The following is an 11990-nucleotide window of genomic DNA, read 5'->3' on the forward strand; positions in this document are numbered from 1 at the left end:
GTAGGTATATCAAAGCAGATTTTGAAATTCTCTTCAAGTAGCCCATAATCATAACAATGATTTTTAGAAAGCCATGACATAGTTGTCATTAAATCTAAACACTTTACATACAACAACATAAAGAGATCAGCAGAAATCGGAAAACATGATCCACTTACAGCCTGTTCAGAAGAAATTCATTTCAATGAAACAATTGAGACAGACTGAAAGGGAAAAATGGAACCAAGATAGAATGAAAAATTAATGAAAGAAAACCAAGAATACTTAAACCTATTAATATTAGAAAAATCAGATCAGAGAAAAGATAATATCATGGAAAGATACTGTATAATGATAAATGAACAAAACCCTAAAGAAAACAACACCACAATCTGGGATGTCTTTGTACCTGAACATGTGCAGTAAACCTAAACGAGTGGAAGAAATAGACAAATCTGGAGTGGGAGGGATCAGGAGCTTGGGATTATCAAACACAACTTAGAATAGATTTACAAGGAGATCCTGCTGAATAGCATTGAGAACTATGTCTAGATACTCATGTTGCAACAGAAGAAATGGTGGGGGAAAAACTGTAATTGTAATGTATACATGTAAGGATAACCTGACCCCCTTGCTGTACAGTGGGAAAATAAAAATAAAAATAAATAAATAAATAAAATTACAACAGGACACTTCAATATTATTCTCAGTTCATAGAACTTGGCAGAAAACTAACAAAGATACAGAACTCAACAATACCAGGAGTTCCCATTGTCGCTCAGCAGGGTAAGACCCTTACAGAGTCTCCAGGAGGATTTGATCCCTGGCTTCCTTCAGCAGGTTAAAGCTACCAGTATTGCCACAGGTCACAGACGCAGCTCAGTCCCAACATTGCTATGGCAGTGGCATAGGCTGGCAACTGCAGCTACAACTTGATGTCTAGCCTGGGAACTTCCATATGTCATGAGTGCAGCTATTAAAAAAAGGAAAAATAAACATCACTAACCAAGACAGTCTAACTTTATAGTACAGTACATTCTACCTAACTCAGAATACACACTATGTCCAAGGGCCCATGAATCCTACACCTAAGCCAAAAACTACACCTCAACAAACTGAAAGATTCAAAACCATGCAATGGGCTGTCCAGCCATACTGTACAAAAGTAAGATAAGCAGAATAGGAAAAGCACCACACACTTAGAAGCTAGTCCACAGTTCAAGCAAGAATCTTTTCCCAAGCCCAGAGTCAAAGAGCTGTCAAGAAAAACAAAATCCTACCCTCAATGAAAGAAAAAAGAAACTACAGCCTATCAATTGAGATATAAATGCAGCAAAGCATTGCTGAGAGGAAAATTCATGACACAAAATGCAAACTTTAGAAAAGATAAAATGGGTCTGTTACTAATCTAAACATCCTCTTCAAGGAACTACATAAAGAAAAAAAGGGCCTAAAGGATAAAAGGAAATCAATTTAAAAGTTTAAAAAATTAAGTTCAATGAAAGAGAAACAAGACATTTTAATGAGGAGTCCCATTGTGGCTCAGTAGTTAATGAATCTGGCTAGGAAAGAGGAGTTTGTGGGTTGAGTCCCTGGCCTTGCTCAGTGGGTTAAGGATCCGGCATTGCATTTTGCTGTGGTGGGGTTGCAGATATGGCGTGGAACCTGAGTTGCTGTAGCTCTGGCATAGGCCAGCAGATACAGCTCTGATTTGAACCCTAGCCTGGGAACCTCCATATGCCACAGGAACAGCCAAAGAATTGGGAAAAAGTCCAAAAAAAGAAGAAATTTTGATGAATCAAGGAACTGATTCTTTCAAGAGATCAATAAAAGTGATAAAATCTAAACTACCCAACAAAAAGAAGGGAAAGACATTTTATAGAATCAAGAAGGAAGTGGGCTTTCACTACATCCCTGCAGTAATAATAATAGTAACAAAAATATAAATGTGAATACTATGAACATATAAGATTAAGACCTAGGTGATATGAACAAATTCTTCAGAAAGCATACACTGACACAGTTGAGATAATTCTCCACTATAAATGATACTCAATTCTCAGGAGTTCCCTGGTGGCTCAGAAGGGTAAGGATCTGGCATTGTCATTGCAGTGGCTCAGGCCACTGCTATGGTGAGGGTTTTGTCCCTAGCTTTTGAAATTCTGCATACCACAGGGTTGCCAAAGAAGTTACTTACATCTTATGACTAAATGTTTAAGAGAAGTCTGCAGACCTAGATGGTCAATACTGGAGTATTTTGCCAATCATTTGTAGAATTAACACCGATTCTACATAATGAGATAGAAATTGTAAAATTTCACCAAACAGTGTAAGAATTAACATCAGTTCTCTATGATCACCTCGAAAACATTAAAGGGTGGGGGACACATGTTCATTCATTTAATGAAGGCAGTATTAGCCTTACTCCAAAATTAGAAAAAAGCAATATAAAAAAGTCCAAATCCCATCATGGCCAGAGATGCAAAGAATCCCAGGCGAAGTATTTACTTGGAGATATATATATACACAAGAGAGACACGCACAGAGATCATGATCACTGCCATTTGTTTCAATCATGCAAGACTGGTTGATAACTCTAAAATCATTGTGGATGGATTCAAACACTCTGCCATGTTAAATTGATGGAAGAGGAAAAAACACTTAATACAACAGCCAGTGAAGAAAAAATTGACAAAATTCTACACTCAGTCTTGATTTGAACATGTAAAGTTTGAACTATGAATGGAAGTGAACTTCCTCCACTTAAAACACCTATGAAAACTCTATAATGATATATTTTATAATGAAAGACTGAACAATTTCCCTCTAAATCCAGAAATGGAGTAAAGTGTCTGCCATCACCACTTAGTAATGGCCAGGAAGATCTAGGTAACATACTACGACAAGATGTAAAAAGTAGGTAGGTCAGGAAGAAAGAAAGCAAGAAAGAAAGAAAGCAAGAAAGAAAGCAAGCAAGCAAGCAAGAAAGAAAGAAAGAAAGAAAGAAAGAAAGAAAGAGAGAGAGGGAGAGAGGGAGAGAGAAAGGAAGAGAGAGAGGGAGAGAGGGAGAGAGAAAGGAAGAGAGAGAGGGAGAGAGAAAGGAAGAGAGAGAGGGAGAGAGAGAGAAAGAAAAAAGAAAGAAAGAAAGAAAGAAAGAAAGAAAGAAAGAAAGAAAGAGAGAGAGAGAAAGAAAGAGAGAGAGAGAGAAAGAGAGAGAGAGAGAAAGAAAGAGAGAGAGAGTTAGAGAGGAAAGAAAGAGAGAGAGAGATAGAGAAAGAAAGAAAGAAAGAAAGAAAGAAAGAAAGAAAGAAAGAAAGAAAGAAAGAAAGAAAGAAAGAAAAAGAAATAAAACCTTCCCTGTTTTGAGATATGATTGCACACCTATAAATATCCCAGAGCATACTAAGAAACTCACAGAATCAGAGAGTTCAGCATAGACACAGGATACTAGATCAATATACACAAACATGTACTTCTAACAAAGGGACATGGATATTAAAAATGCAGTACTGTTAAGAATTGTTGAAAAAGAAGTATAAATATACCAAATTCTGGGGCTGGGTATTAAAAAAAATGAAGAAAATATGGAGCTACACTCTGGATTGGAAGAATATCAATGGATTGGAAGATTCAAGATATTTTGAAAATAATGGATTCTAGTCAAATGGCTTCTTGAGTTTCAGATTTAATCCAACTAATATAAAAATCCCAGCAAAGCAATGGTGGCTAGAAGACTGCATTTAACTGGCAGAGACAGATATAAATTGGACAGAAACAAGAAATAAAACCTTCCCTGTTTTGTCAGACAGAATAAAGAACTCAAAAACATAACCATGCTCTTACATTTATGTGTTTCTACACAAAAGTGCAAACACAATTTAATGGAGATATGGTAATCTTTTGAGCAGGTGACTATCATAGGCAAAAAACAACAAACATCAAAGTATTGAAATAGATGAACATCACACACAAACTACAACAACAAAAATTTAGGTATCACCACAGTGAACAATTACGTAAATTGGAGCAAGATTCCACACAAAATGTAAAACCTATACAAATCTTTGGAGAAAAAATGAAAGTAAGATTTTTTCAAATTTAGGATTAGGCAAACTGCCAGATTTGATACCAAATGCATTGTCCATAAAAGAAAATATTAACAAGTGAGTACAAACTGAGTCTAAATATTTTTTAAATTGTGTTCCTTGGAAGTCTCTGTTAAAAGGATGACAAGAAAAGCTAAACCCTAGAAGGAAATACCTACAAACCACACTCAGTTTTCCAATACAGATCAATTTCTATAAAACCAGTTGAACCTCAAAAATCTAGAACTTCCTTCTTCATGATAACACTAAAAGGCAGATGATGCTGGTGTTGTGGGAGGGGCCAGAGGCTCCAGGAAGGCTGGAGGCTCTGGGCACCTACAGCTGGAGACCAAGGCTCTTCCACAAAGGCTTCCAGAGCTGCAGGGAGGCCAGGGTCATGGCCCAGGCAGATGAGGACAAGGATGGGGAGCTTGTAGGGGGCAGAGCTGACGACAAGGAAGACAAAGCTCCCAATCACCAAGGTGGCCCACCGAGTCAAAGACATGAAGATCAAGTCCCTGGAAGAAAGAGATCTCTCTCTTTGCTCTGCCCATCAAAGAATCTGAGATCATCGACTTTTCCTGGGGGCATTCTTCAAGGACCAGTCTATGAAGATGATGCCTGTGCAGAAGCAGAACTTGCTGGTCGGAGGACCATGTTCAAGACATTTGTCACCACTAGGGATTACCAAGGACACGTTGGTTTTGGTGCCAAATGCTCTAAGCTGGTATCCACTGCCACCCATGGGGCCATCATTCTGGCCAAGCTCTCCATCATCCAGGTGCAGTGTGAAGGCTCCCGGGGGACAAGATTGGCAAGCCACATATCATCCTTTGCAAAGTGCCTTTCCACTGTGTCTCCATGCTGGTGTGCCTCTTCCCTGCCCCCAGGGCCACTGGCATTGTCTCAGCCCCTGTCCTAAGAAGCTACTGCTGATGTGGAATTGATGACTGCTACACTTCTACCAGGGGCTGCACTGCCAAGCTGGGCAACTCTCCTGAGGCCACCTTTGATGCCATTTCCAAGAGTACACCTATCTCACTCCTAGTCTCTGGAGAGATGGTGTTCTCCAAGTCTGCTTCTCAGGAATTCACTAAGCACCTTGTGAGTACCCACATGAGAACCTCTGTGCAGAGGGCCTAGGCTTCAACTGTGTCCACCACATAATTTTATATTAGAGGAATAAAATGAATGAAGCTGGAAAAAATCCAACTCAATGAAATACCTAGTCAATGATTAATATTGAAGGCTATCTGAGAGTTTATTGCATGTCCTTGTTTGTTGCATTTCTCCAGGAGAAAAAAGAAAAAACAATTCCAAACTTTAAAATCACCCAAAACAAGCAAACAACAAACACAAACTAATCCAGATCACTAGGCTTAATTAATAATCAGGTGAGGTTTTTTTTACTTAATAAAATTCTCCATTACTTGTTTTTTCTTCCCAAAGCAACTTAAATATGATCCTTTGCCACAGAGAGTAAAGTAGCACAATATTAAGGATACCTATATCAGAGATCCTGCTCTCTCTCAGCAGGTTAATAGCCCAAAATGTGTGCAAGGATATGGGTCCCATCCCTTGCCTGCCCAGTGGTTAAGGATTAGGCTTTTGAGGCAAACTGAGGATTGTAGGCCACAGATACAGCTCAGATCCTGCATATGCCACATCATTGCCACAACAGTTGCAGCTTCATGTGTGCACCAAGCCTGGGAATTTCCCTATGCTGCACTTGCAACCCAAAAAGAACAAATACATGCACAATAAAGGTACCTATGAAGAAAGCTGTTGTTGCTTTCTGTAGTGTATGTGGGTTTTTTTTAATCTTTATACATAAGTCAATAACATGCATATAAAATGTGGTCTCCTTTCATTTGACTTTAAAATAAATGATTTTTACTATTTTACATTGTGTATAAAACTTTAAGACTTCTCTCATTTTGCCCTTTTGCAGCAAGGAGAATAAAAGCAGTTGGCATTGAAAACAACCATTACTTCCATGATAGGCACACTGAAACAGAAATAAGCCTTAGCAGTAAATCTGTTAAGAAGCACGTGTTTTCTGCATCTGCTTCATGTCCAGCACCATACCATCATTTTTTGTTTTGTGGCCATTCTCAGTAAATCTCCCATGACTAGTAGGTAACACATTTGCATGAAGACTTTGTACCTGAAACTCATTTTCTATTTTCTGAATCTGTGTCTATGAATTCTAGGACTTGCCTTTTATATCAAAATACATGTAGATAGGTTTATGTAATAAGAACAAGTCTACGCCTTTTACATACTGGTTTTTAAAAGACAAATGCTACTAAATGCATCAAGTCCTTTACTATTTGTGATTGTCTCCATGGAAACACTACCTGGTGAGTAGATATAGCATAATTAATGGCACATTTGACTTATTAGAAAAGTATTTTCCCTCTACTTCACTTCATCAGCGTATACACAAAAATGTTGATTGATATTTGTTCTCATACCCCAAAGTACTTTTCAAAAACATCACTTTTCACTATCATGGTCACACTGAGAAAAAACTGCAAATGTTGTAACGAAACCATAGCTTACCATAGTTTTCTTTTGTACTATGCTACACTACTCTCTTTGCCAAAGCATTAAATTATACCAAAATTAACATATACTAATGAAAAATTAAAGCTACATATGTTTCTATATACATTTAAGTGCTGAGGGAAAAACCACCCATGTAAATATCCCAAGTATTTATCAAAATACTCCAAGATGTCTCCAGTCCCCCTCCCAGACACCCATGACCCAGGGCTGCGGTGGCATATAAAGAACCCAGCTTCACCAGGAAGGAGCATCAGAACCTTCTGGACAAACACGATCACAGGCAAGAGTCCTCTGGGAGTGCAGCAATCAGGGAAGAACAGCAGAAGCAATAGCTGCTGAGGGTCTGGGCTGGCATCATGCTACTCCAGGGGAGCAGCCCACTGAGGTCTGTCCAAGCTATCACCAAATCTTTCCAAAAGTTGCTGGTGGTTGTTGTGATTGGCATCGAGCTGAGCAAAACACATACAGGGATACTGGCTATCCTTTGTACAATTTTACTTTACCTCTAGTTGATTTACAGTATTCTGTCAATTTCTGTGGTACAGCATAGTTACCAGTTATTCACATGCATTCATTTTCTCATGTTATCCTCCACTGTGTTCCATCACATGTGATTAGATATGCCTTCCTGTGCTATATGGCAGGATCTCATTGCTTATCCACTAAAATCTAAGAGTTTGCTTTCACCAACCCTGACTTCTTCATCTATTCTACTCCCTCATCCCCTCCATTGGCAACCACAACTGTGCTCTTCAAGTCATGAGTTTGTTTCTCTTCTGTTGACAGGTTCATCTATGTCCTGTATTCCAGATATGGTGATATCACACGGTATTTTTCTTTCTCCTCCTGAGTTACTTCTCTTAGTACATGTGTCTCTAGTTCCATTCATGCTGCTGCAAATGGCATTATTTTTCTTCTGTTTTATGGCTGAGTAGTAGTCCATAAGGTATGTGCTTTTAAAATGTAAAAAGTGTCTGATGTTTTATATTCTGTGTTATACCTCTTTCAGGACACCCATTGACCTGCAGCACAGGACAAGAGAAGAGTGGTGTCCAACCTGGGGCTGGAAGAGAAGGTCAGCTATGAGTTGGAAAAGAAAAAAAAAAGTTCTGCCAGGAGTGGGAGGAAGTGAAAGTACAGAAGGCAAAGTGGCTAGTCTGGCACTCCATGGAGTCTCAACTGTGAGCTGGCAAGTAGAAACTGTAAACCAGGATAACAATGGAGATGAGTCAATCACAATAAATTACTTAATATATTCAATTGCTTAAAGACATGTTGAAAGAGTCCAGGGATTTGATAATAGAGTCTAAGGTAGAGGCATTGTTTGACACTGTTCTAAACATAACCCTTGGTCTCCAGGTGAAGGAAGTATGGACCCAGAATGTTGGGATCATGTGGGAGAAAATTTAAAGCACACCCATCCTTTTGGGTCCTCTCTTTCTGTTTCTGTTTTTTCTACATGGGGACTAACAAGGACATTTTGGATCCCTTGTGGGAACATAAAGAAAAGATCATATCTTCTATTCCCCTCAACCTCAGGATAATGCCTTTCTTGATGTGAATTTAAATAAACCGTTAGCTGTGGAAGCAGCACTGACTTACCTTCCATCAGCCCTAAAATCTGCATGCCCTGTAACTATTTTCCCTGACCCTTAAGTCACAGGGCAAAATATGCATACACACATCCCTTTTGACTTTGAAGCTCTTAAGCCTCTTCATGATGGTATGATTCAGAATGGAGTTGCAGCTGCCTTTACTATGAGCATGGTAGAAAGCATGGGGACACTCCATCTTCCCCCATGGTATTGGCATATGAGAGCCAAAGCCACCCTAGATGGTGGAGATTATTTCATTTGGAGGTCTATTCTGTTGGCCTTCTGTCAGGAACAAGCTGGTTTAAGTCAAAGAAATAATGTTCACAATTCTTTTGAAATGTTGGTAGGGACAGGGCCCATTCTTGACCTGGAAAATCAATCCTTGGGCATATGAACAGCTGTGTGTAGGAGTCCAATGGGCCTGGATGACACTTCCTGATTAGAAACACCCAAGCATCGATTGTACAATATCTTCAAGGCCCTACAGAACTTTATCCACAATTTGTGGACCACCTAACTGAATGGGATGGTGCCAGGTGGTACACTCTCAAGCAGCTGAGATGTCAATGAATCAATTGGCATATAAAAATGCCAATCACGGCTGTAAAAGGGCAATGGCCTCTGTACAAATTCAGGGGGCATCTCTGAATTTGTGAAGGTGTGTCAAGATGGAGGGAGTACAGGTCATACTCAAAGAGTGCTTGTTACAGCATTAATACGAACACACTTTGAATCAGGTCTCTTTTGTACTGACAGGTTTTACACAGGAGGATCTTTTTTTATGGCTAAACTTCAAACTTAGAAATAGGAGGTCTCCATTTTGCTTGTTTGTATGTGTATGGCATTGCCAAAATTAATTCATAAACGAGCTCTACTTAACTGGCATAAAGGAAATTAAGCACCTACATAAATTCTCAATATACATAAAGTAAATCCATTTTGGGTTCATGTGACCTGGAAGATATTCAGTAGTTGATATTCATTACTATCAAAGTTTGTTGATCAAATAAATATATACATGTCTTTAGAGCCATCAACATTTAGTATGCATCATAAAGTATTGTACCTAGATTTAATACAACTCAAATGAGATATTGAGGCTTCAGTTACTGAATAAAAACTAAACTCATTTAAGACTTAATTGTGATGTTTGGTGACATCCTGAGGTGTCCTGTAAAAAAAAGTAGGAGGTGTGTTTTCAGTAGAAAAAAAAATGAAGGAATAATGGAATTACATGTTTATTAAGGGAAAAGAAAGTAAGTCTCTCTTATAGCTTGTTACTCTAAAGGGAAAATAGTGGACAAAGTAAAGTGGATACAGAAAATAATGGAAGGTTTGTGGGAAGTGAACAATGAGAAATAAAACTTATACATTGTCAGGAATGACTAAGTTTAAACTTTCAGTAAACTAATGTAAAACCTGAATTTTAATGTAGTCTCTCTTAAAATAAGGTTTTCTTAAAATATTGCTTTTAGTAAGAGATTATATGAATTTCCCTGCCTTTAATGTGTATGTGCTTTGAAAATCCTTTGTCTCATTCATTAGACAAATAACAAATGTTAAAGAATAATCTATGATTTTGACCATGCATTTTTATAGTATTCCATATATATAATATATATATCATCATATATATACATATGTGTATATATTTGTGTTTAGCAAGTTTGTAAACAAACAAAGAAACAAATAGTTTGTTTACAAACTTGCTAAACACAAATTACAGGAGAAACCATGTCAAATAAAAAATGGGATGGAAAAATTATTCCCTCCTTGCCAGAATTCTGCCACCCTAATGCCCTTGTAACATGGTAAGAGTCTGCTCCTAAATCACAGAAGTTAAGATAACTATGCAATAGCTGTAAATACCACAGTCAGGGCTATGGGAAGTCCAAGAGGGCTGCTTGCTTCTTGCCAGCTCCCTGATGAAACCAATGAAAAAAATGGTTGAAAAATGTGTTTTCCATTTGGGACATACGTTCTACAGTCCTAATAAGGCTATAATGGGTAACTAAATGAGGGTACTTAAAAAAAGAAGCCCTTTATCACAGCCCTCGTTGCTATAACGACCTGTTTGTGCTAGTAAGGCTTTTGCTGAATTTTGTCACGTCTGGGGAATTTTACATGTCACTGACATCCCTTATAATCCCCAAAGACAAGTAATAGTAGAAAATGCACATCATAAATTGAAACTCCAACTTAAAAAAGCAAAAGGGGGGAAGAAGAAGTCTCCTCCACCCTCACAAGATTATTGAGAGAAGTTTGCTTACTTTAAAATTTTTCATGTGCAGTGATCAAGGAGTAATGCCCATAGAACAGCATTATGGCCAGCATATTCCTGGTACCTCTCCATTAGTATACTGGAAATCACCTGAAGAAAACATATGGGAAGGTCCTGATGCTTTAATAACTTGGGGTAGAGGTTATGCTTGTGGTTTCCCATAAATTTTGGCTGCAGCTTTCCAGATTCCTGTAAGGTGTATAAAAAGTGACATGAAGGAAGGCCACCTGTCACATGACTTCTGACTTATGACACTAGGATCTAACCAAATAAGGATGATACCAGCAACCATCTGAGGATGACAACAAGAACCCAAGATACCAAGCCAATAACCTGGGTCCAAGTGAAGGAGACACTTAACATGGCAGAAGAATCCCTGTGTCAGGGAAAGCTACCTATGAATCCTGAAAATCGACACACTGCCACCGTTACTGTCATCACCCTTGCAGTAACTGGGGCTAATGGGGAACAATACAGTCTTTCCTAGACCTCCATTATTGAGAGCTATGAGAGGGGAGGATAAACCTCCGTTAGTATACGTAATGATACACAGATCCTCTCATGTCCAAAAATGTCTACTTTACCAGATATGCGTTTAGAGGGTGCCCCGTGTAATTACACAGGACACATGGTACCCATGCCTTTTTGTCTTAGCCATGCCTTGGAGTTTGCCTACACATAATCAGGTCTGGTTGATAGAAACTCCAAAAGGAACAAGGCGAAAAGTCCCTAGGTTGTTGCTATCAATACTAAGTATTTGCAAAGGAACATAGTCACAAGATGATAAATATGCTAAGCTGTCTGAAACAATTGCTAAACAAGCTCTTTCCTGGATACAGGGAGAAACAGAATGGGATGGTTGCATGGTGAATACACCTTGAGTTTTTGTTGTCTGTTTTTCCTATTCAAAACAATAGGGCAATAAATTGGGGACCTAACAGAGAATTTGGATCTGCTAATAATAAAATTCTTAGGCTGAGAAAAGAGAAAGGGGAACCAATTCTAACTTGCAGACAATTCTAACTTGCAAATACATTGGCCCACATTGGGATTTGCTGGCTCAAAACTAAAAATTGAAAAGGGACCACTGCAAAATACTCAATGGAAATTAGCTGCAGCCTCACAAAGAGTTTCCTTATGGGATGTAAATTATACTATGATAAACAAACGTAATCATCTGAATACCTTTGGATACCTCCCTTATTCATTCTATCTGGATTCAGACTGATGTCTTTGCTTCTTATGTGCTTATGGTAGGAAAAGAGTTATAGGTCTCTTTTACTTCTAGTTCTCAGATATACCATAGACAATGCATGAATTGTTATTTACATCATGTGTTAACAAATAAAACAGGCAAGCATCTATTATGGTGATGTATCCACCTACTGCAATCTGGCTAAATGTACCTCCTGCTGAACCTTGGGAACAAAACCCCACGTTACCTAATTTACACAATGTATTTCAGAAGATCTTCTACAG

The 11990-nt window shown here is 38.4% G+C and overlaps 1 pseudogene; it reads left to right on the plus strand.

Moving 5' to 3' along the window:
- LOC110257923 lies at positions 3050-5231 on the plus strand (annotated as a pseudogene).

Source organism: Sus scrofa, chromosome Y, assembly GCF_000003025.6.
Source record: "Sus scrofa isolate TJ Tabasco breed Duroc chromosome Y, Sscrofa11.1, whole genome shotgun sequence".
NCBI lineage: Eukaryota > Metazoa > Chordata > Mammalia > Artiodactyla > Suidae > Sus > Sus scrofa.